This window comes from Astyanax mexicanus, chromosome 3 (assembly GCF_023375975.1).
Source record: "Astyanax mexicanus isolate ESR-SI-001 chromosome 3, AstMex3_surface, whole genome shotgun sequence".
NCBI classification, from domain to species: domain Eukaryota; kingdom Metazoa; phylum Chordata; class Actinopteri; order Characiformes; family Acestrorhamphidae; genus Astyanax; species Astyanax mexicanus.
In genome coordinates, this window is record NC_064410.1 from 47,354,195 (window position 1) to 47,377,321 (window position 23,127).

The following is a 23,127-nucleotide window of genomic DNA, read 5'->3' on the forward strand; positions in this document are numbered from 1 at the left end:
CAGAAGTATTTGTAAAGTACAATTTTAGTCTAAAGCATTATTTAGTCCTCTCTTGGCTCTTGATAGTTTAATGATATGCACCTGTTTTTCACTTTTTCAAGCACACTGTTCCCAGTATACAAACTGCTATCCCATAACGTCTGGCATAATCAGTGAGTCCAAATTTTGTGATGAATAAACCTACAAAAAATTAAATAAAAAAAAAAGCTAAATATTTTTGCATTGACTTCCTTTGAAAGTTTAGTTTTTTTTCTTTGTATTTGAGATAGAAGGTCTTTGCATTAGTGCGCAGCATATTAATTATCCATAGCACTTTATTACAGAAGAAATCTCATGGCACGATTGCAGTAATCAATGGACGGAGAGCAGATAGGATAAACAGTGTGCCTCCTTAGGCGATGGTGATGATGAAGAATCTCATCTTTGTGTAAACCACAAGGGATTACAGGGCCAGATACCTTCCGGTGCTAGAACAACACAGCCGTCATGTATAGTGTGTATAAATGTGGGCTGTGAGCTGTGTGTGTGTGTGTGCGCTTTCCTGTGTGTGCATGTCTCTACTGCATTATATTTGCTTAACCGGTGGAGGTATGAAGGCCAAAGCCAGAGCTGATAAGATTTATAACTGATTACAACTCAACCAGGACCATCTAAGCTGCATTTTACTTGAAGCTCACACCAAAAAGAGTCTGACAAAGAATAATGTTGTATAATGAGACATTCGTTTTTAATCAGACAATGAGTTACATCACCCTTGAGACTGTGTGGATCAGAGGAGCAGGCCGTAAGTAAAGTCAGCATTGTATATGTGTGAATTTTGCAGATTAGCTTTCAAGCACTATGTTATTCATGTCTGCACACAAAAGCAGCATTAGCAAATTTTCTTAGTTTATTACTTCATTTTGCTTTTGCGCGGTGGAATTTGTGTTCTGGTCATTGAACGACAGCCTCCTCCTCTCCAAATATTACTTCTCAGCAGCTGCCAAGAGAGCAGTTATCACTTTGTGTCTTTATAAAAGGCAATAAAGCCACTCGCAGATGTGGATCTGTTGCCATTTCTTCACTGATTCACAGTACAATGAGAATGCTCCACTCCCCATTGCAGTTAAAAAACACTTTGGTATTGGTATTTTTATCTGGCCAAAGTTGCTGAGAGGATAGTGCGGGATAAAAGGGAAATTTTTAGTTTATTACATCATTTGAACACAACAACTCTCCTTTACATTGTGTCAAAATTGTGTTGTGAATTGACCAATAAAAATACTGTAAAATATTTAGATCTTTTATTTTTTACACTGATTTACGTTCAAAATTAGGATTTTTTTTTCTCCTGTAAAGTTTTGCATTTAAGAAATGCATGCTTTTCTGTGGACAGTGACAAAACAGCATGGTTACCACTTTTCCACTTTTATCTGGCCCCAATAAATGACCTATTTTACCTGTTTTTAACTTTTCAGTCAGTGTATTAGTCAGGCAGTTTTATACATTGTTTCACAATTTCACAATGAAGAAACTAATAGCAATGCTCCAAAATGACATAGAATTTAATATTTGTACCTTTATTTAATAATAAATTTATGTAATTTTCTTGCATTATTTGCTAAATAAGTTCATCTGGCATTTTCTGGTATTTGATGACATTCAGCAACTAGAGAATTGCTATACATGTTACATCCAACATACATGCAGGTTCCATAATATTTTTGCCATACACTTTCTGCCGTTCTAATTTGCTGAGACTAGTAATACGGATAATACAGAAGTAAATTTATGTAGATATACTTCTGTTAAAATCTTTGCCCAGCAATATGCCAAGTATTCATTTCACTGCTGATTTTAAATTTTAAATTCCATAGCAAGCGAAAAAGCTTAAATCTCCATCATCAGAGCAGACGACTCTGCAAGTTATTTCAGTGTTTTATATTACATTTGTATAGATTTATGGCCGTTCATATCTAATAAAAGTCAGCTAAAGTGATTAGTGAGGATGCTGTCTCAGAGGGTCTCTGCTGAGAACTCTGAATGCGCACATGCTTAGCTTTCTTACTTAGAATGCCTCTGAAATGTCAGAATTAAAAACAAATGAATGAATGCATATTTTGCATTTTACTTCTGTTGAAACAGATGTAGCTTGTGGAATTGAAGGGAGGATTGTGTTTCTCACTTAAAGAGAATCTGGCTGTTTTTTTTTTTTTTCTTCAATTTTATCAATTTTATGCGTGGAATATTTTTTTTACCTTGACTTCCATTAATAATTAAGAAGATTTTCTTTCTTTTGTAAAATCAGCATTTTGGAGTAATTATTTGATTTACATTACACAAGTATTCTTCTAGATGTATGCTGGTATGTTTGCATATCTGGGAAAGCTAACCCTCATGTTTTCACAGGGAAAGCTGTGTTTTACCAGGTACACCCACCACTATCTTACAGCATGGTCTACCCTATCTACACTATCTATACCACAACATACCTACAGGTAGACACCTGTTGGCTCTTTGTTCTCCGAATAGAATACAGGTGTCAAAAATCAGTGCGGTGTACAGTGCATTTTTGTGGGAACTTGGCTTAGACCTGTGTTTTCAGCAGCTTATCTGTCACCAGCTTATCCTTGATTTGGCGAGGCTGTTCCTCCAGCTCTCATAAAACAAGTCTATTGTGTCCATTGTAAAGGATTTCTGAGCATGATTCACTGGCCTTGAGGCCATGAGTTTCCTGCTTCACATTGCAGTAGAACTGATTGGAGCCGCGTAACTTGTTGCTTTCTCTGCTTGGATCATGTGACAGCTTGGCACATCTCCAAGCTGTATTTGTGTTACATGGGGCTTCAATCTGTCATTGGGCAGGATGAGATCTTAATCAGTACTGTGGTATGGTGACACACTCTCTTGCTTTCTCTTTTTGGCATGTTTTAGGACCCCTATTACTGCAGGACTCTGGAAAGAGGGAGGGGAGGGTCTCTTTGGACAGGTCTTGATGGTATTGTCACATTAACACATAAGAGCCCGGGCCCAGTTCTGAAGATTTATTTAAAATAACTAAATCAGTTAAATTATTATATGGGACACAGAGATATAGCCTAACTCTCTGGACAAAATTAGGAGACCACTTCAGTTTCTGAATCAGTTTCTCTGATTTTGCTACTTATAGGTGTATGTTTGAGTAAAATGAACATTGTTGTTTTATTCTATAAACTACATACAACATTTCTCCCTAATTCCAAATAAAAATTTGTCATTTAGAACATTTATTTGCAGAAAATGAGAAATGAGAAAGTGTCAAAAAGTGTCAGTAACTAATTTGCCCTTTTTACAGTGAGATTCGCAGATTCGCAAATTCTCAGTGATGTGCCCAGCTGTCTGTCTGAATTTATTGTATCATGTTTCTGGCAAGGATGAAACTAAAACTTTGCGTGAAGTGTTGCTCTTTTGCTCATGTGTGTCAATTACACAGTGTGAATGGTTCAGACAAATGTCTGATATGGGTCAAATTAAGAAGACTGTGTGTGCACAGCCTAAAATAAACCTCAGATTTGGGCACCTGCTGTGTGAACATAGCCTTAGGCATTTAAAAATACAAAGTGCTGTAAGAAACTTTCCATTGGCTATTAAAGTGTCACACATATGTCACTTAGGCTCTTTTTGTGTTAATGATGGTGATCTTGAGTGATACTGGGGACAGTGGAGTTGTCAGATCTTAGGACAGGTGACCCGAGCTCAGTGTGTTCTGTTGTTTTTCCATTCTGGCTGACCATCTGAATTAGTTCAGTGACGTATATCAGCTCAGTAGTGTTTACCTAACAAGACAGAAGTTAACAAGACAGAAATTTAATGAGTTCTGCCTTTTGTTTTCTCCCCTGAGAACAGACAGGCATGCAGAACATTCATCTCTGCAGTGTTCTTTGGCACGGAGACGGCGCTTTGGCTGCAGTTGCTGAGCCTGAGGAATGTAAGGTGTTTGTGACGAATACCCCACTTACCTTAACAGTAATTACAAAAGCCCCATTATTCTCACTTCAGCTGAGCACAAACGTATAAGGGCCAGTACTTCTCCTCCCTGGACACCAACAAATACCAGCAAGTAATGCTTCTGTTGCAGCGGTGTTACGTGATGATTTTATAACAAACCTCTTTTCACTCCCCCTCTTTTCTCTCTCACAGCTGACTGGGCAGTAGGGCCTCTCTGAATTCTTGGGGGTTTAATTGTCTCTCCGGGCAGCGCTTGTCCTCCTCCCAAAACGAGGAGCTTCCACTGACGTTTACCTTTTTAAACCAGGATTAATTGAACCATCCAAGCGGCAGCTACATTATAACAACAAGGCTTGCTTCAAAAGCATAAGCTGTTTTATTAGAACATTCCCTTTAGGTCCCGGTGAGCTCTGAGGCTGCTGTAAAAAAGCCACCTGATAGCAGACATAGGCTTTGTGATGCTCTTCCTCCAAAGATACTAAGAGTTCCAAATGTGCTTCATTAAAACCACAAGCCTTTGAAAGTATAGCCCACAGCCTCAAGTGATACAATGAAAAGGTAAAAAGAGCCGACACGCCAGACAAGTTTTCTGAGCATGAAAGGTGGCGTTTTAAAGAGGTTTAATCAGTACTTTCAATTTTTTTTGTAAACCGCCACACAGTGTTTAAGATGATAGATCTCTCTCTTACTTTTCACTTTGAATTTTGCCGCAGTGATGTTAAAGTGCCTTCTCTAATCATGTCTCGTTGTGGTAGAGTTATAGTGCCCGACAGTGTAATAACACCACAGCATTGCAAAAGAAACAAGAGAAAATAGAAAACACTGGAAGATTACATGTAAATAATCTTCAACAGCCACACCAAACCTGTGACACTAGCCAGGTATGCAGAAAATGTAAAATAAATCAAGTTTCCATGCACTAAAGTTATGAAACCATACTTTAGATCACATAGACTACCGTGGTTAAGAGCAGCATCAAAACAAGCAAAATGCAGAGTTTTAACTGCATCATTGCTGTAGCAGAATCATCTTTACAGTTGTTGTTGGTAGTTCAAAGATTTTAGGCAGGACAGGTAGTGATCCTCCTAATGAGGGCTGAAAAATATTCGTGATTTTCACAACAAAATCCCTGATATTTTTTAAAAATGTTAGAAATTAACTAGTTTACTTTCCAAAGAAAAGTGAACTTTTTAGGTAACCATATTTTCACAATGAACACATGCACTCAGGGCCAGCAGGGAAAACACATTTTAGCTCTAAGAAACAAGTAAGGTATGTTGTCACTGTCACACAAAAACCTTATATGTTAAAAAAAATGTAATTGGATTTAATTCCAAGCACTATTGGAATAAAATTGGTCCATTTATATTTATTTTTTAGATACTGTCTAAAACACATGAACAACCAGATTCAAATAAGGCCAAAAAATAAAATAAGGTTAGTATTGAGAGGTAAAGTATTATAAAAACATAACTTTTACATGGCATTTTTTTGCTCTAAGCTATGACTAGCTTGCCTTGTGGGTTGTGGAAAGGACTGAATATTTGTTGTTGGTTTGTTCATTGATTGTTGGCATGCACAAAACCTTTTTATTTTAAATAACCACCTTAAACATAACGTATTTGCAAATGCCCTGTTGTTAGTTTTAATATAATAATAATTAAATTATAAATTAAACAAGTTTTTACTGTACCTTTAAAGACTGATAGATGTAACTGACCTCTGTTAGGACTGACATAACTGATGCACTGCAATTTTTGTGTGAATAACAGGCATCTACGAGTGAATCAATTCTGTGTATGGTGTGAATGGGCCACCACTTTGTATTAATTGTTATAGGGAGTCACATTAGTGTCTGGGTGGACTACAGGACTATAGTAGAGTTACACACACAAAAAAACACTGTTCTGCACCACTGAATTTAAAAGAAGGATAAAACAGTTTGAATAAAGAACCCACTTCAGCATGACAGTGAGGAACAATTAGATTTTCTTTTTGATTCTACCGGCATGTGAACCCCTCCATGCTTCTTGCCTGAAACAGATCCAAAAACTGCTCCTTTTGGTAATTAGTTCCATCAATCATGTCATTCCCAGGCCAGCGGGATTAGCTGTGTGCATCCCTCCGCTGGCCAGATAAGCACTGATAATGCATATGCTAATAATGCTAACATTAGCCAGCCGCTGAGGAGCTTTGGTTAGCGTGTCGCTGGATTCCCCTATCCACCTCATGAATATTGATTAAATACTCTCAGTCTGGGATCCAGCTCGTTGGCAGGGCGCTTTAGACGGAATCTCTCACGCCTGGCTGTCTCCATGCCAGCGCCTGGTGATTTCTTCCTCAACAGTGGCTGGTTAGACATGAAGACAGTCTAGTCTGTCTGCTGTCATCTGGTTTTTAGTTTAATAAAGACGCAGACTTAGTGAGATTTGGTTAGTCAGGACAGCTGCTTTTCCAGATTTAGAAGCGTTTGCTACCTTGGTGAGAGGGGCTGGTAACAGCTGGTGGACTAAAAGTGACAGTTTTGAGTCTTTGACTTTGGAAGTGAAACACTTTTTTTTATACCACTTCCAGAAGCAGAGCTCCAGCTCACAGTAGAGGTGGACAGTATGAATTTTTCATATCATATTGACAATTGTAGATTTTATAACAAGGAGTGTGATTAGTATTGTTTAACTGGTAGAAGGAAAGGACATTTTGAATAAATATTAATGTATACTGTGTTTGGGACAGTTTTTAAATTGTATTTTGAATTGCATTTGTTTTTAAGTATCTGTCGCCAAAGTTGCAATTTCTGATCATGGGAATGGATAAAATATATAGTGTTTGTGGTTAATGATGATTATTATTATTTTTTTAAATATTTGTTTGGGAGCCTATTATAACAAGACAATGACTGTTTACACTGTTACACTACAGTAACCAAATACATGAGCAGGAGTGCAGAGTTGTTGAATGCTTGTTTAAACCAGTTTACACTTGGTCACTTCATGCATCTTGAATATCAGGATTATATCTGGATGAGGCCAAGCCACATAAAAAATTGCAAGGAGAGTTGAGCCACATATTAAAGCAGTGTTGATGCATCTGAAAATGAAAAAGTAAGCAAATCAGGTTTCAGTCCGACTAACCAGAGACGCATTTCTCCGACAACTGTAAATGCATGTGACTAAAATCTTATCTTATCTGCAATCCAGATAGTAATCATGGTAAGTGATCAGGTATGAACAGAGAGAAACAGAGGTGTTTACACTATAATGATGTGGTTCTAATATGTCTCAAACCACCACCTAAAGTGGTGTGAGCAAACAGATTTGTATCCATTTTATATGGGCATTATCCAGTTATAATCCTGGATATTTTAAAAAATCTATTTCAATTGCAATGTTTGAATATTTTTACTAATTTAACGTTATTTGCTTTTTCAGGTTATATTCATTATTATATTACTGTAATATTGTTATGTCAGTCTTAAAATTACAATAATATTATTTATTGCAATTACTTCTGGTACAATGTATCTAATATTATTGCAGTGTAAACACCTTGTTTTTTCCCTGTTTATGATTGATCACTTAACATGATTAGTATCTGAATTCCATTAATATAAGATTTTAGTCACATGCATTTACACTGGGTAGACAAATGCATCTCTTATTAGTCGGACTGGATCCTGATTGCTGTGTGGGACAAAACATAAAAGTTTGCTCACTTTGGTTATACTAGATGGAGTGTTTTTTTTCCCCTCCATATGCATTATCGCTGCTATAACATGTTTAAACAAATATGATAATCATGACAAGCCTACTCAAGACACAAAATGTGAGCAGGTGTAAACTGGCTCTGATAAATGTGGACAGTTTGTGCTGAAGCACACAGGTGGTTTGGTCAGAATTTGGCAACAGCATGAACTAATGAAGCCAACCTGCCTTGTTTCTGTGTTGTTCCATGTGATTGTGTGGAGAATGCTTCCTTGGTGAAACATGTCTGTAAATAGATTGTTTTTATTTAGAGAAACTGTTAATGTGCACAGTTGTTCAAGCTGCTAGCATGAACAAAGAGGCCTGGGAAAGAGAAAGGGGTGGTGGCTGTCTGGTGCATTCTGCTTTGCAGATGATGGCGTGGCCATGGCATTCCTTGGTGTGGATCAGGTTGCACGAATGAGGCTGCATGTTTATGTGGGCGGGGGGGCGTCTCCTCTCCAGGGGGAGTAGGGAAATGGGTCACAGGTCAGCCCTCTTGAGGGCTAAGACCAGGATACACTCTCACTTTGCCTGTGATGTGTGACTTATTGCTAAAGCCCCAAAGGGCTTGAACTTGTAGTCACTTCAGTCACAGTCTATATTGTGTAATCAATCACACTTTGCTGCTTCAGATGTAGGTTTCTGGAAATTACTAGAACTAGAATATCTTTGAAGTAGAAAGCTGAGGTAACACCTGATTTGGTTGGCCACTGTACATGAACATGAGTAAAGAAAAAAGTCCATTTACCATGGTGAAAGTATAGAATTATTGGGCATGTTATATTTTTCTGAAACTTTCTTTAAAGTGGACATGACAACACATGAAAAGTTTTCTAATTACAAGGTTTCAAGCTACATAATCTGCCGAGATCGATGTCTGACTGAGTTCTTTTTAAATTATTTTTGCTGGACAAATAGTGCCATTGACCTCAAAACTCTGAATGAATTGCTGATGAATGAGCAAGAAGTGTAACACAACTTACAGATTCAGAAGATCCTGTGTGAAATATTTCCAATATACTGACCTTCCAAATTGCAGACTCATGTAATTCAAGTTGCTTTGCCATGAGCACTCTGCCAGTGTTAAATCTCACTCACAAGAGAACCTCCCATGACTTATACATGTGTTAGTGTTCCCAATGCCCTTCCCTGTGGTAGTACTTTTGCCGATTTTGAATTGGTCTTTGCCCCCAGGTGCACTGATTAAAGAAAAAAAAAGTTTCTCCCTTTTAGATAAATATTAAATGAAGCATGTTATAGTTTTAAATGTACATAATATCCAATTTTTTCTTGCTATGCTCTTTTTTCCACCCAGACAAATTTGCTAGGTGATAATGATTGTGGAGAAAATTATAGAGGACCCTGTATTGATTTCGACTCATGCCAACCATCAACTGGTTCAACTGAGTAAGACACTAATTTGATTGAACGGTCATTGAAATGAGAAACGACAAGGATTCATTGAGCGGCTAAATCCGAGCCATTCGGGGCCAGTGGTGTCTGGTTTCTTCTTTATAAGGTAATCAGGCAAGAGGTAATCAGAGTTTGGAGTCAGTCGAGTTGAACAACAAAGAACTCGCCAGAGGCCAGACTGTTGTTAGCTTGCTGTGCTTTCAAAGGGAGAAGGGTTGTTACACTGAAACCCCTGGCCTGGATTCCACTGATTTGGCAAGCTGGAGATTAGCACATGTCTGAAACATGCCTTCATGTTTTAAAAGCTGCTGTGGTTTATGTTATTTCCAAGTGAGGTTAAGGATTCTCAGATGAGATGTTTATCTGGCATTTTATTGCTCTTTTAGATGAAATGGTTTTGTACACCTGCCCAAGAATAATATTGTTTTTGAAATGTATTCCTCAGAAGCTTGATATGGGGATGATTTAAGACCGCACACATGGCTGCATGAGGATTTTTCTCTTTGTGTGTTCCTGTTCTTTTCTAGAGTTTCTCAATTTTTTTTATCTCTTCTTCAGAAGGAAGAGTTTTCCAGGGAAAAGGTGGAATGTAAGACTTTTGGAATCAGATTAAACAAACCCACATTCCCACAGGAAAACAAAGGCAGTGTGAATAACACTCCTCATCAGCACATATGCACAGTTGAGAGCTTGTTTGATGATTGCCGTCACAACTGTCTCACATGGTGGAAGTTAACACTGTACACTCCGATTACAGCAACAGGAGTGAATAGACAGAAATGACAGAAGAAAAGGATCTTTGTTTGAAACTGCAGGATGTCTCCTGAAAGCCTTGTAATTAGATTCATGTTTGTAATCTGGAAGTTTCTGGTAAATGGACTTTCAGTAGAGTGAAATATGCTTGTGGATAGTGCTGGACGATATGGCCAAAATTTATATCACGATATATTCCTTAAATTTCGGTCGATACGATATAATTTCAATATCGATATAAATACTTTGAAGGCCTCAGAAAACTGCTAAGAAGCCCTGCAATCCCTGCAGCACTGCGAATTTAAATTATTATATAACTGTGTATTTGCACTTTTTGTATGGCTGGCATCAGATACCCTCATTATATGCACATCTACCTATCTATCTACCTATCTATCTACCTATCTATCTATCTAATGGAAATCTGTACCTACTACTGTCTGAAAATTTAATTTAAGCCTTTGAAACCTCCTTTCACAAAAACTTTAATACTTTAGAAATAAAAGTAGTCAAAATAAATCAATGCTCAATATTATTTGCATATAGCAAAATAATAACATGACATCCCTGTCAAACATAAGCCTATATAACTGTTACCAATAAAAATAACTTTAAATTACAACAGAGGCAGAGCTTCTTATTCTTTGTGAACAAATTTAACAGATTAAAACAAAAGTGTTTCAACTAGGATATAGAATACAATAAGCCTTTATATACGTAAAAGCAACAAGATTTTCCCGTCAAATAAACAAACCTACAGGCTTTATCAACTATGAATAACTTAGTTACAACATAAGCTATAAAAGTGCTTCAGTCAGTATAAGAAAAATATTGTATGTAGTGGAGTTGCCTGAAGTGGTGGAACAGATTAGATGTATTAACATTACCGCTGCTGGTCGGCTGCACTCTCCGGCACAATTTGCAGCAAAGCGGCAAGGGAGCGGACCCGCGGCCGGCCTCGAGGACCCACGGCCGAGCGAGCGGACCTGCGGCCGGCCTCGAGGATCCGGGGCCGACCGAACCGAGTCTACCTTAGCCTTGGATCCGCTCGTCCCGGCTCCGTTTGTCTCCAGCGCGAGACATTTTTGCTGCGAAGCGGACCCGAGCCTAGCCATTTTAACCTAGCCTTGCCTAGCCTAGCCTATTTGGCTACGTGCCTGTGTGGTTACGTCATCACGCACTGACGTAGCCCAGCTACGGGGGCTGAATGTGTTGAGCTCTGCGGCGAGCTGACGCCAGTAAAAAAACGCCTGTCCGTGATTCTAATACATATCGATATACCACAAAACTGATATCACCGTTATTGAAACATTTCTTATCGCGATAAATACCGATATCGAATTATTGTCCAGGCCTACTTGTGGAAACCTCCTCAATGTTTATCATGGCTGGGATTGGCCAATAACAAAGATGCTATGGTACAATTTCTTGATAAATGTTTAGACAGCACATGTAATCATGTAGGAATATTGGAACACCCTATGAAAGCATTTAAACATATGGATATGATCCCTATCTGAACAGAATGGAGGTGGAGGTATTATGATTTATCACATACAAATGTTTTTGTAAAAATAATTTGTAAATAATTGAAATACAAATTTCTTGTTGGAAAAAGTTATAACACTCCCAAATTTATTTCCATATTTAAAAAATATTGTTTAGCAAGAACGTGGAGGCTTGTCTTGTTTAAACCTCAGATATGTACCGTGTCCAAAAACTGTATGTGAAATCTGTACAGATAACTATATAGAGCACTATCAACAGAAATAAAATGCAACAAGGTACTGAGTGAATCCTCTAATTAAACAATGTGATGGATTATTTATCCATGTTTGGAGAGGCCTTTAGAAGGTCAACATGGCTTTCTTTGCCTAAGAGAAGACCATGCGATCTCTCCAACAATTCTAAAATATCATCATCTGACCTTCAGGAACTGGTTGATGTCAAAGTACAGTATTTACCATGCATAAAAAAATAACACATAAGAACAACACAAATGTTTGCCAAAGAACACCTAGACTAAGACCAGGACTTCTGGAGCAATGTGCTTTGGACAGCTGAATTCCAGTAAACACATGCAAACATTTGAACACATGTATTACCACACTTATTTCAGCTGACAAACATTGAAGTGTAACAGTGATATGGGGCTGTTTTGCTGCGCAATCTGAAGCTAAAGCGGAGGTAGGCCATGCAACATGACAATGACCATCAAATATTATGGTCCAGTGTGGTATCCCAATTTTTTTCCACTAGCTGACACAGGATTTTTTTTGTTTTTTGGTGCAGAAAGCCTCTGGTTTTCTCTGCTTTTCACTTGTGAAATGTCCATTTTCTTGACTTAAACAGTTGCTAGGCTAATGCTTATGTATTGAATGGCAGGTGCCTGAGCTCAATCTCTGGACTTGCAGGTGCAAATCACAGTAAGCTCAATAATTAATGATCAGCATTAAAAATGTATGGAACGCCAGCTATATGAGCAGCACCCAATCAATAAATGAAGCGTTTTGCAACTGGGATTCCCTATGCATTGCATGCCAAACCAGGCCCACACATTATATTCAGGGTTTTCCAATCTTCTTTATAATAAGAGCCTCGGGACACGGCACTGTTCAAATGAAAGTATAATCGCTGGGATAGATATCGTTGCGCGTGATTTGTCTGTGATACCTGCAGCAGAGTCCTGCCCTCATCCGGAAAAGCGAGAGGTCAAATTGGAGGATTCTTTCTCTCTTCACAGCCCATCAGTCAGGGCAGATGATGAAGCATGACAGTGGAAGAGAGTGGGCAAAGCATGACAAGTCCTCAAGGTCCTTCTCGGTTCTGCTTTAACACTCTTAAACAGAGACAGCCTGTGCTCTCTCCCGCACTCGCTGCAGTGAGTCACCGCTGAACAATCCAGCGCTGCATTATGTTATCTCTGCACAGGAAGAGGCTTACAGATCATTCACAATATGAGTTTTCTTCAGGCACAGCCCCCGTGGGCCCTCATTTGCAACGTGCTTCTGGGCCTCATGCCTACTAGAGCTTTATGCACCCTCTGCTCTATACATTTGCATTTGTTCTGTGAAGTTGCTGGAAGTAATTGGAATGTCCTTGTTCAGATCTAGATAAATATGTGCTTTTTTATTAAAAGTTACATTTATAAGTAAATGTATTACACTATATGGACAGAAGTAATGAGATACTTGCTCATTCATCATTTGTTTTATATATTTAAGTTTTGAAAAGAGAGTTTTTTTTGTCTTTTGTTGGAGCCTCTGCTGTCCTGGGAAGGCCTTTTACTAGATTTTGAGCATTGCTGTGAGGATTTGCATTCAGCAAGTGTTAATAATAAGGTCAGGACAATCTTCACCCCACCTCATCCCCCAACTCCCTATAGAATAGAAGTATTGGATGGAGCATCATCATTCCAGAGAACACAGTTCCACTTCCCCACAGCTCAACGCCATATCATTATGTATAGTGCCCGTACCTGAATGTTTATCTGCTCCAGAGAGTAGCAGTACTTTGCTATAGGGACAAGACAATTTGTTTGATTAATCCTGTTTAACCTGAAAAAGCAACAAAATAACAGTGTACAAGAATGTCAGAACTTACTTTTCAATTTTTTTTTCACTTTTCTCATTTAAAGCAACAGTACATTTATTTTTAGACTCTGACAAATTGGCTTTGTTTTAGGGCACTTTTGAGTATGTCAGCCATTTTTCTCAAGAGTGTACTAAAGCCTTCTCTCATAGTAGATTTGTCAAAGTAGATTTTGAATGAGGTTTTTGGACACTATTAAACTCCCCAATGCACTTGTATTTTATATTACACAGTGTAGCTTACAGCATGAAATGAATGTGGATTAGAATACATTGTGAGTTATCCTAAAAGCCAGTGATGGTTACTAGCCTTAGTATCCTTAGAGTTTTATATATAGTTTTTTTAATTGTTTTATGTTTCCAAACAACATAGTGGTCAAAGATCATCCCATAACCAACACCATGCTTTTACTGACTTTAATTCTACAGTATTATGGCTACAGTTACAGACAAAAGTTATAATGACGGGATTGTAAGTCGCACTAAAAGGCACAGACATCTTTTTTTTTTTTACAACAAAAAATAATTAATATATATATAAATTAAAAAATGGCAAAAGAGAACAGTTGAATTTATGTGTATAAGCTTCGGAAACCCATTTGGGCACATCTTATTAAACATTGTGTAAATAAACAGTACCCATTTTTTAGACTGACTCTAGACCTCTAAGCCCAAGAATACATTTACATTTATCTACTGCAGTACAGCAGAGGCCTTGAACAATAGAGAACATTTCTTGTTTGCAGCAAAGTCTGCAACTACAAAAATGACCATCACTGAATAAAAACTGGGTTTGTATTAAAGAATGACTATTGTTGAACTGCATTATGCAATTTAGAAAATAGATGAACCCAAACACATACTAATGTAATGTTAGTGGTTTTAGAGCAACCTGTGCAAATATCACTTTGCACCATCGTTTCTAAGGTTATTTGTGTGCAGCCAGTCCCACTGAGCTGTCTTGTATCACAGCTTTAGAAACTGAAGTCACACCCTGAAGGCTGGATAAATGATCAGTCCCAGAGCAGAGCCGAGGAGTGAATGACCTAATGTAACTCAGCCCTTCACTCACTCAGACAGTGGCCGAGATGCCCTGCCCTCTGTAATTCATCATCTTTAATTTGCTGCTCAATTAAGAAAAATCTGCTTTTGCGCTTCATTAGTACATCAGAACTTATCTTTTACGCTGTATTGCTGTCATGTGACTGGAAGCTGATGTGACAGCAGATGGATTAGCCTAAGTTCTGCCCCACACATGAGCCAGGATCAGGAATGTTCCCACGGTCTCTGCTTGTTTGGTCTTTGTTGTTTAACCGATAGGTTGTGGATAAGCCTGTCACGATAATTAATAGATTGATATACTGTACAAGAAATGTATATGACCCCTATCATTTTTGCAGACCTCATTATTTTCAGTTGTGTTTTTTTTTTTAGCAAGGAGAGCCTATTTAAATAGCATTATACATTTATTTATGTTCTGTTTATTTTGTATATATTAGACTATTTGTAATTTAATTCCAATTTAGGATTTTATATTAATTGAAAGTAATTTTTTTTAAAGGGTGTTTTTTTTTACATTATTATGCTACTATTGATTATTTTTAAAAATTCAGTAGAAGCAAAAAAAATGTTAAACATCTTTCTATTTTGTAAACAACAGTAGCGTAATAAGAATATAAATAATGGAACAAAAATATCTACAAAATAGATTAACAATTTCACAAAAATACTCTTAAGGCCCACAGTAAGAAGCAAAACAATTTTTTCAGGACAGAATACTGCTGCTATCATGATATATATATATATATATATATATATTTATATATATATATATATATATATATATATATATATATATATATATATATATATATATATATTTTCAGTAATGATAACAGTATAATTGTGTATAATACGATATGGCACACACCTATTTTACAATGCATATATAATACAATAGATCGATATCAGCTTTTTCTGAGGTTACCTAACATATTGTCTCCACAGTCTGAGTATAATCAAAGCAGCCCGGAGATGGAATACACTGTTTTTAAAGCAAATACAAAGTGAGGAAAAACATAAATTACTTCTTTTCAGTTTGTTGCTTCAGTCAGTTTTGAAGCCAGAATAGTTTTTTTAGTTTAAAGCTTTTTGAGGTCAGCCCTGTAAAAAGCTGTGGGTAGTTTAAATCTGCATACAGTAAGTGCATGCTGAGTTGTTTTTTCACACCTGTACCTTTTAGTCTGCTTAAAATTGGTTCATTTTTACAGATTTCTATGAGTTTTTCTGTCCTGTCACAAAATAACTGTGTGGTTTGTTTGTGGTGAGAATGTGAATAATGATCAAGTGTACTTCACAAGTTTGAGCTAAAATGCCCAGAAAAAAAGACCTTCTTCATGTATTTACTTTCTTTCTCCCACCCCAGATAGGTCTGGCCAATAAGAGAAAAACACTAGTTAGGCCTGTCACTACAATATATGCTGACTTCTGTATTCTTTTAACCAACCTCAGTATTTCCCTTGTTTCCTTAAATGTTTATTTACATTAGAATAACCTTTTTTATTACAGCATTTAAAATATGCTGCTTTTAACATGCAAAAGCATATACCTTCTAAACTATTATTATTGATCAAATGTCTTTTAATGGTGTAATATCTATATCATACTATTATTTAAAAATACCTTTGGAATAAAATGGATTTTAAATGTCAACAATATTGCTAATCTCAATCTTTAGTAGTGGCCAGGCATACTCATACTCAAAGTTTACAAACTGATTCGGATCAGAGCAAACAAACTCTACATATGAAAATGCCCTTAATCCTTAAGAATGCAGCTCTGCTTCTCACATACACTACTTCTCATTCATCACTCCCAGATGACCAAGAGTCCAATTTCCATGCTCAATCATGTCGCAACTCTCGCCATGTTTATTGAATTAGCTGGCTGAAGATGCACACGGTCAGGAGAGTGCTCGGCTGCAAGTGTTCATTCATCCTGACTGTGGCTGAGGGATTCCCCGCTTGTGTACAGCACAGAGCTCCAGCTATCACTGCTGTCAAAGCTAAGGGTTATAGTGGATCTATCTGAACAGCAGCCAACCGTGCAGTTTCAGCCAGGCTGAGCAAGAGGTCCCTCACTGTGGCACAGAAAGAGGAATCACTGCTGTCTAAGTGGAAGAAATCTGTGTGTTCCTCACACGTCCATTATAACCTCACAAGTCCATCAAAGCTCTGGGCTGGAAATTTAATTTGTTGGTTTGGGTGGATCAGGGTTAGATCCAAAGTCAGCATGAAAGAAGTCACTACAGGAAAGTAGTTTGGTGGCAACTGTTAAAGTTTTGAATTGAACCCAGATAGAGATGCTGGAATAAAACCTCAATCAAGCATGAAACAACATGCTTGAAAACCATCAATATTCATTTTACACTGCCTGGTCAAAAAACACCATCAGTTGAATTTAACTAATCAAATATGTAAGAGCTTCCCCTTAGGTAATTACTGCGCGAGTGATAATGTTTCACCTGGCAAAAGTTATTTAACCCTACCTTATGCAGAAAATAGCTTATTGTTTGTTAAACAACCATGGAGAAAGACCTGTGGTTATGGAAAATATGATTATCTGTTACAAAAGGCATGCATCTAAGGAGAACCTACTAAAAACCGGTTAAGAACTGTCCAACGCATTATTAAAAACTGTAAGCACAGTGTGGGAACATCATCTTGAATGAAGGAATGTGGTCAAAAACAAATCTTTTGGCGATGCTTTAAACATTTCATGAGGTCAAATGGTACACAAACAACACTAGAACTGAGGGAAATGATTAATAGTGAACGTATTTTCTCACCCATTTTCTCACTAGCCTAACAAAAACACTCGTCAATGGCTTTAATGAGAGCATAAAGATTGGACTCTGGAGTCCAGATTTATGCTGTTCCAGAAGGTGTTCCAATCAATTATTACAGTATGTGACCTTTTTTTTGGCCAGGCAGAGTATGTCAAAATATTTGATTTTGTAAATAAGTATATTTATTTGCCAGTGTAAATGGCTTATTAGGCCTATTAGAGCATGGCACTCAACACTGTTTGTGTGTTGATTGCGTCATCAGAAGCATATTGTTGTTTTGTATCAATTCTGGTCCTTTCCAATATTCAGACAAATATAAACATCCTTGTCTGAATATTTTAGATTTTTAAATATTCAATGTATCCCTACTTTTGTGCATATAGGTGTACCCTATTTAAATTGGCTAACCTGATCCCAAATTACATTTTAAGATGTTTCTATATGTTGATAACCACACCATCATCAAAGTGACAAATTAAAATGATTATTTTGCTGTTAAAATAAGTTGTTATAAGATTCACTGTGTTTGTGTTTGTTAAAGTGTGTAAGAGCAGATCCATCAGTACCTTCGTCCACTTTTCTGTAATGTGCCTCTCTGCTCTTTTTTTAATTACATGCTCCTCTTTCAACAAGCAAGGTCAAGCGTAGCTGTGTGTGTGTGTGTGTGTGTGTGTGTGTGTGTTTAGCATAGACCACTCAAGAATTCTCAGTGCCCAGGCACGTTGCCGGCTTTCCAGTGCGGCTCGCCCCTCGGCATCAGTAATCACGCGCAGAGCGGGGAGAAAGGGGGCTATTGTGCTCTGCTGAATAAGAAGAGAGATCTCAGGAGGCGAGGCACAAACGAGTATGCAACTTTCAAACAGCCGGCACCAAGTCACCCACCACCGAGGACACGAGCAGCCTTCACACACCTCAGATAACCCAAGCCTCCTTAAAGGAAGCACATCTCAGCCAGGGAGGCTACAGCTCGAGTTTATGTCCTTGTGTGGAAAATGTGCAGAAGTAGGGCCTGACTGACCGTAATGAACATTCTGTTACCAATATTGATATAAAGGAGATAAAATCATTCAAGATGAATCATTCTTTAAATTTGTTTAGTTTTTTGTTTCCACCTTTTACAAAAAAAAAATCTCCTCATATGCTCAAAACATTTCTGTACTTGCTTGATTTTTGTTCTTTCTTCCTAGCAAAAGGCTTCGAATTCTTGAGTTGTCTTGCGGGATTGTTCTGTCCACAGAGGTCTATCCACAGAGTTTCTGTGATGTTTAGTTTGGTGGACTCTGAAAGCCAGGTGAAATCTTCACCTACATATACATATCTGAAGTAGGACCATATGAAATTGACTCAAATTTCATATAAAAATGTCAGACTGACATATCCTCATATCTATTAAAGTAACTGAACTGTAAAATTAGGGCAAAAAATGTGTTTTTTGTAATTTCAGCCTGGTAATGTGAGCACAACTTTGATGTACAGTACCGTTCAAAAGTTTCTACACAACTTCAGTGTTTTTTGTTATTTTTAAATTGTGTGCATTGTAGATTGATTTTAACGCCAACCAAAAAATGGGATTATTTAATAAATAAAAACTGTTAAACAAATCAGCTAACTTTTATATTTTAGATTCTGCAAAGTAGCACTTCTGGCTTTAGATGACAGCTTTGCACATCTTGGCTTTCTTAGTTAGCTTAATGAGGTAGAGTCACCTGGAATGTTCAGCTTTCAGTTAACAGCTGTGCTGAACCTGTCGAGAGGTAATTACTTGAATTTCTTGACTCTTAATGTGTTTGAGAGCATCAGTTGTAAAGTAGTGAAGAGTTACAGTTGGTGAATACAGTGAATAGTCCTATCTGAGTATTGTTCTCATCCATATTATGTCACGTAGTTCTCAACTAATAAAGAAAAAAATACTTCAAGAAATGAAGGTCAGTCAGTCCGAAAAAAAAATCAACAACTTTAAAAGTATACTCCAGTGCAGTAGCAAAGATTATATAAAAAAGAGGGAACTGGCTCTCATCAGGACCACCCCAGAAAAGAAAGATTACAAGTTACCTCTGTTGCACAGGATAAGTTTATCAGAGTATATCAGGAAAATATGTAATCATTTTAAAAAGCTTGTATTTAAAAATTGAAGATATTTGAGAAGCAAACAGAATGAATGTTATAATTTCTGAACCAAGTTAACAGCCTTATTTTTTGTCAGTGATAGCAGTGATAACAGGCATCTCAAATAGTGGAGAAACCTGCAGTGTAAAGAAAAAAGTGTGTTCTGGACACCTTGACATCTCTCTTTCTCTGCGTTCACAGTGATTCTCAGAAGCTCACAAAGCTGGAGAATTATTTGGTGTTATCAGCTCGACACCCGTAGAGATTTGTGAAGCTCTGCTACGCTCTGTTCTCTTCCCTCCCCGTCCAGCTGTACATCTTGCTGCTGAGGTCCATCTGCATTAAATCACAATGAGCAGCAGCAGAAGCAGCTGGATCAGAGCGCAGGATCTCTGCTGGTAGAGCCGGCTGATAAGAAAGAGAGAGCACTACTCTGCTTCCACTGCTGTATCAACACGGGGGCCGAGTACTGCAAAGTATGATAAGAGCCATATTTTCCCATCACATCTTATCACCCCTTGCTTTTTCTAATAACACAGTAGCGCTTCTGTGACGGCCCACTCTGATAAGTGCAGCTGCTGCAGTAATTTTTAGAAGAGGCTGGGAATGTCTGTTTATTGTTAAACTGTTGGCTGAATAGTCAATTCTCTCAAAGGGCAGCACAGACGATACATTAAAAAAAAAGTTAGTTTCTCGATCTGAAAACCTTTAAAATGACAGTTCCATTAAATTGTCCTATTTGGGTTCTCAAACTGTCAAACTATTGACTGTTAAAGTACCAAGAATTTGGGCTGCACGAAATATGGTTTAAGCATCGTCATCACGATGTGCACATGTGCAATAGTCACATCGCAGGAGGTGTGATGTCACTTAAGGCAGTTCAACCAAACACGTTGTGTTGCAATATTTAGATTTTTGACACAAGATGTAGATACACAGCGTTGTCTCTGTATCTGTGTATGTGACAGGCTGCTGCTGCCTGAGAAGCGGAGGGGAGGGGGAGCGCAAGGGGGGAGGGTTACCTCGCTTCAAGTGCTTGTAAACGCATGTGTTAAAAGCTGTGCATCTCAGTCCAGCACAGTTTTGAGCAGATATTTCCAGTTACAGCTGAATTTATGCTTTTAATCCCAGAAAAGGCTCTTATTTACCTTTTAAAAAGCCATTTAAATGCCTGATTAAAGGGCCGATTACTGTTGTTTTGCTGTTTTCCTCGGGTTTTGAGTGCTTGGTGCTGACTCAAATCTTGATTGGGCCGGACACAAGAGAGCGCGCGGGTAGGGGTGGGGCTGGTGACCTCATGGGCCCTGTATTGTTTAATATCGTGATATATATAATTGAAAAAAAGAACATTTGTAGTGTAAATTTTTTCCAATACCGTGCAGCCCTACCAAGAATGTATGCAAATCCAGGCCCACATGTGTTTTGTTTCAGCACTAACTGTAGGTTGACCCTGTAGATTAACAGGCACTCAGACATCAAGCGTCTGCAAAAGTTCACAGTGTTAGAAACAGAGATGGATTTTAGAGAAATGGGTACACAGGCCTTTCTTTTACAGAAAATCCACCCTGTCATGCTGCTGTCAGTGTTAAAGTTGTGTGCAAGTTTTTTCAAAAAAAGAAGAAGTTTAGCTGTGGAGTGTGCGAGTGCTTACCTAAGCAGCTTTGCTTTATTTGTTTATCCACATTATGGGATTATTAGAGGGCATTTGGAGCTCTAAATCCAATCTGAAGCTGGCACATGCATCATTTCTTTCAGAATTTAATAAAGTTTAGATGTTTAGATGTTTTTAATTTAGATGTTTAGATGTTTGCACACATTTTTCCATACTTCTTAAAAATATATTAAATCCAAAGTTAGCTACATTGTTTTGGTCCCCATTGTATATTACTTGAATTGTCCTTTTTAAATTTGGCAGGAGTACGGTTTGACCAATTGTTGTTTTCACTTTCATAAGTAAAGAACTGCAGCATGCTGTGACTTCACACAATGTTACAGCAACTGCAGCAACTTATGAGGCTTTAACACTTGGCAAGATACATTTTAATACAAGGTCTGATTATACCAGCAAATGAAAAATATTTATACTTTTTTAAATGCAAGAATGAACGAGCATCCATGGAAAAAATAATAGGGATTATGAACACTATTAGCAGCTCAGCTAATAGTGATTAAATGTGCAACCTAGACATAAGCTTGTATTATTTTCCAATGAAAACACATTTGTATTTAAAAACCAAAACAACTTGAGCAGTTTCCTCTTTTAGTCAGTTGTTCAGTTGAGAAAGTGTTGGTATTTGGTTAATATGGCACTTCTAGTGCACAAACTAACTATGGTGTTTCTATGTGGTTGTTTAGTGTTGCTAGGTTGGCTAGCATCCCAGGTGTTACAAAGGCTTCACAAAAAATGATCATACTATATTTTTGCCATGTTGTTCACATTTACTGATACAGTTTTTGGTAAGCCCTGGTTTGGAACAAACCTGGATCTATGCCATTCGAATAAACAATTTTCTCATTTTTTTTTATCATTGGTCCATTACATTTAACAGACATTAAAAAAATATATTATTTGAATTCAGTATGCAGAAATCTAGTCTTTTTCTCCATTTCATGTCAGAGATTTGTCACCTTGAAGCATATGTGTTCTGGTGTTCTGCCTGGCAGCTGGGCTGATGGGCCTTGGCTGCGCACTGTGCTGTAATGAGTGTCCTGGAATGCTTCAGAAAGCTTTGTTCTTTAATGACCCTCGTGCAATCTCATCATAGGCCCCCTGGTTTGATTTAACCCTGGCCTCTGAGGTAATCAGTGTGCCAAGTGTCTGTGTGTAGGTGCAGCAGGGCAGTTCCTGACCAAGACCTGCACTCTCCTGACTGTGTGAAGGACCTGCTGGAATCCCTGAGGGCTCATTAGCAATTAGCAAGGAGAAAGCTTTATTGACTTATGAGGGGAAACGCACGTGCTTGCATTGTTGGGAAGGACAAAAGACCTCTGTGTTTTAATTAGAGCTCGGCATGAGCGCTAACACTATAAAAAAATACCTCTGGGTAGAATGAGTCAAGGATTTGTCAGCTTTCCTTTCCTGGGAATGCATGATTTTGTCAAATGGAACTCATTCCTGGAATGGTTCGGTTGGTACTGTGACCCTAAAGGCCAGAGCACCGTTAGGAATCTATGTAGTGGCTGATGAAGCAAACCTGATCAAGTAAAAGCCTTTTTACATAGAAGAGGACTGGATTTTATACACCTTGTCTTCAACTGTAGGTTATCAAGAGCATGCATGCAAGGTAGCAGGTAATATGCTTGGAATTTTAGCAAATCATTGATGTGTTCTGTTAAACACTGTTAATCTGTGCCCAGAAAAAGTGAGAAAAGAATGATGCTTTTATCTGTCTTTGCTTAGCAAAAACAAGCTAAAGAGTAGAATCAATGAAATCCGATGCAGTGTTAACAGGGAAAGCATTAGCATGGTCTTCTTATGCATACCATTAGTGTTTTGGAATTCATCCAGAAACAAGGCAGCACAACTTTGCCTTAATGTTTCCTAAGTTTAGCCATGTACCTCCTCTGAAGCATTCTTTTTAATGGCTTCCTGAAGCTGGATCACCCGGATCAGTTTCAAAACACTAATCCTCGCCTGCAGCAACAAAAATTGACCAGCTTGTCTGTGCTTGATGTTTTGTGTCGAATTGTGTATCAAGGCATCTAATCT

The 23,127-nt window shown here is 37.8% G+C and overlaps 1 protein-coding gene across 3 annotated transcripts in view; it reads left to right on the forward strand.

Annotated features, from left to right (window-relative positions):
* The window catches only part of ctnnal1 (catenin (cadherin-associated protein), alpha-like 1), a 72,052-nt gene that overhangs the window by 6,306 nt on the left and 42,619 nt on the right, over window positions 1–23,127 (forward strand). The gene's annotated exons all lie outside the window — the stretch shown is intronic.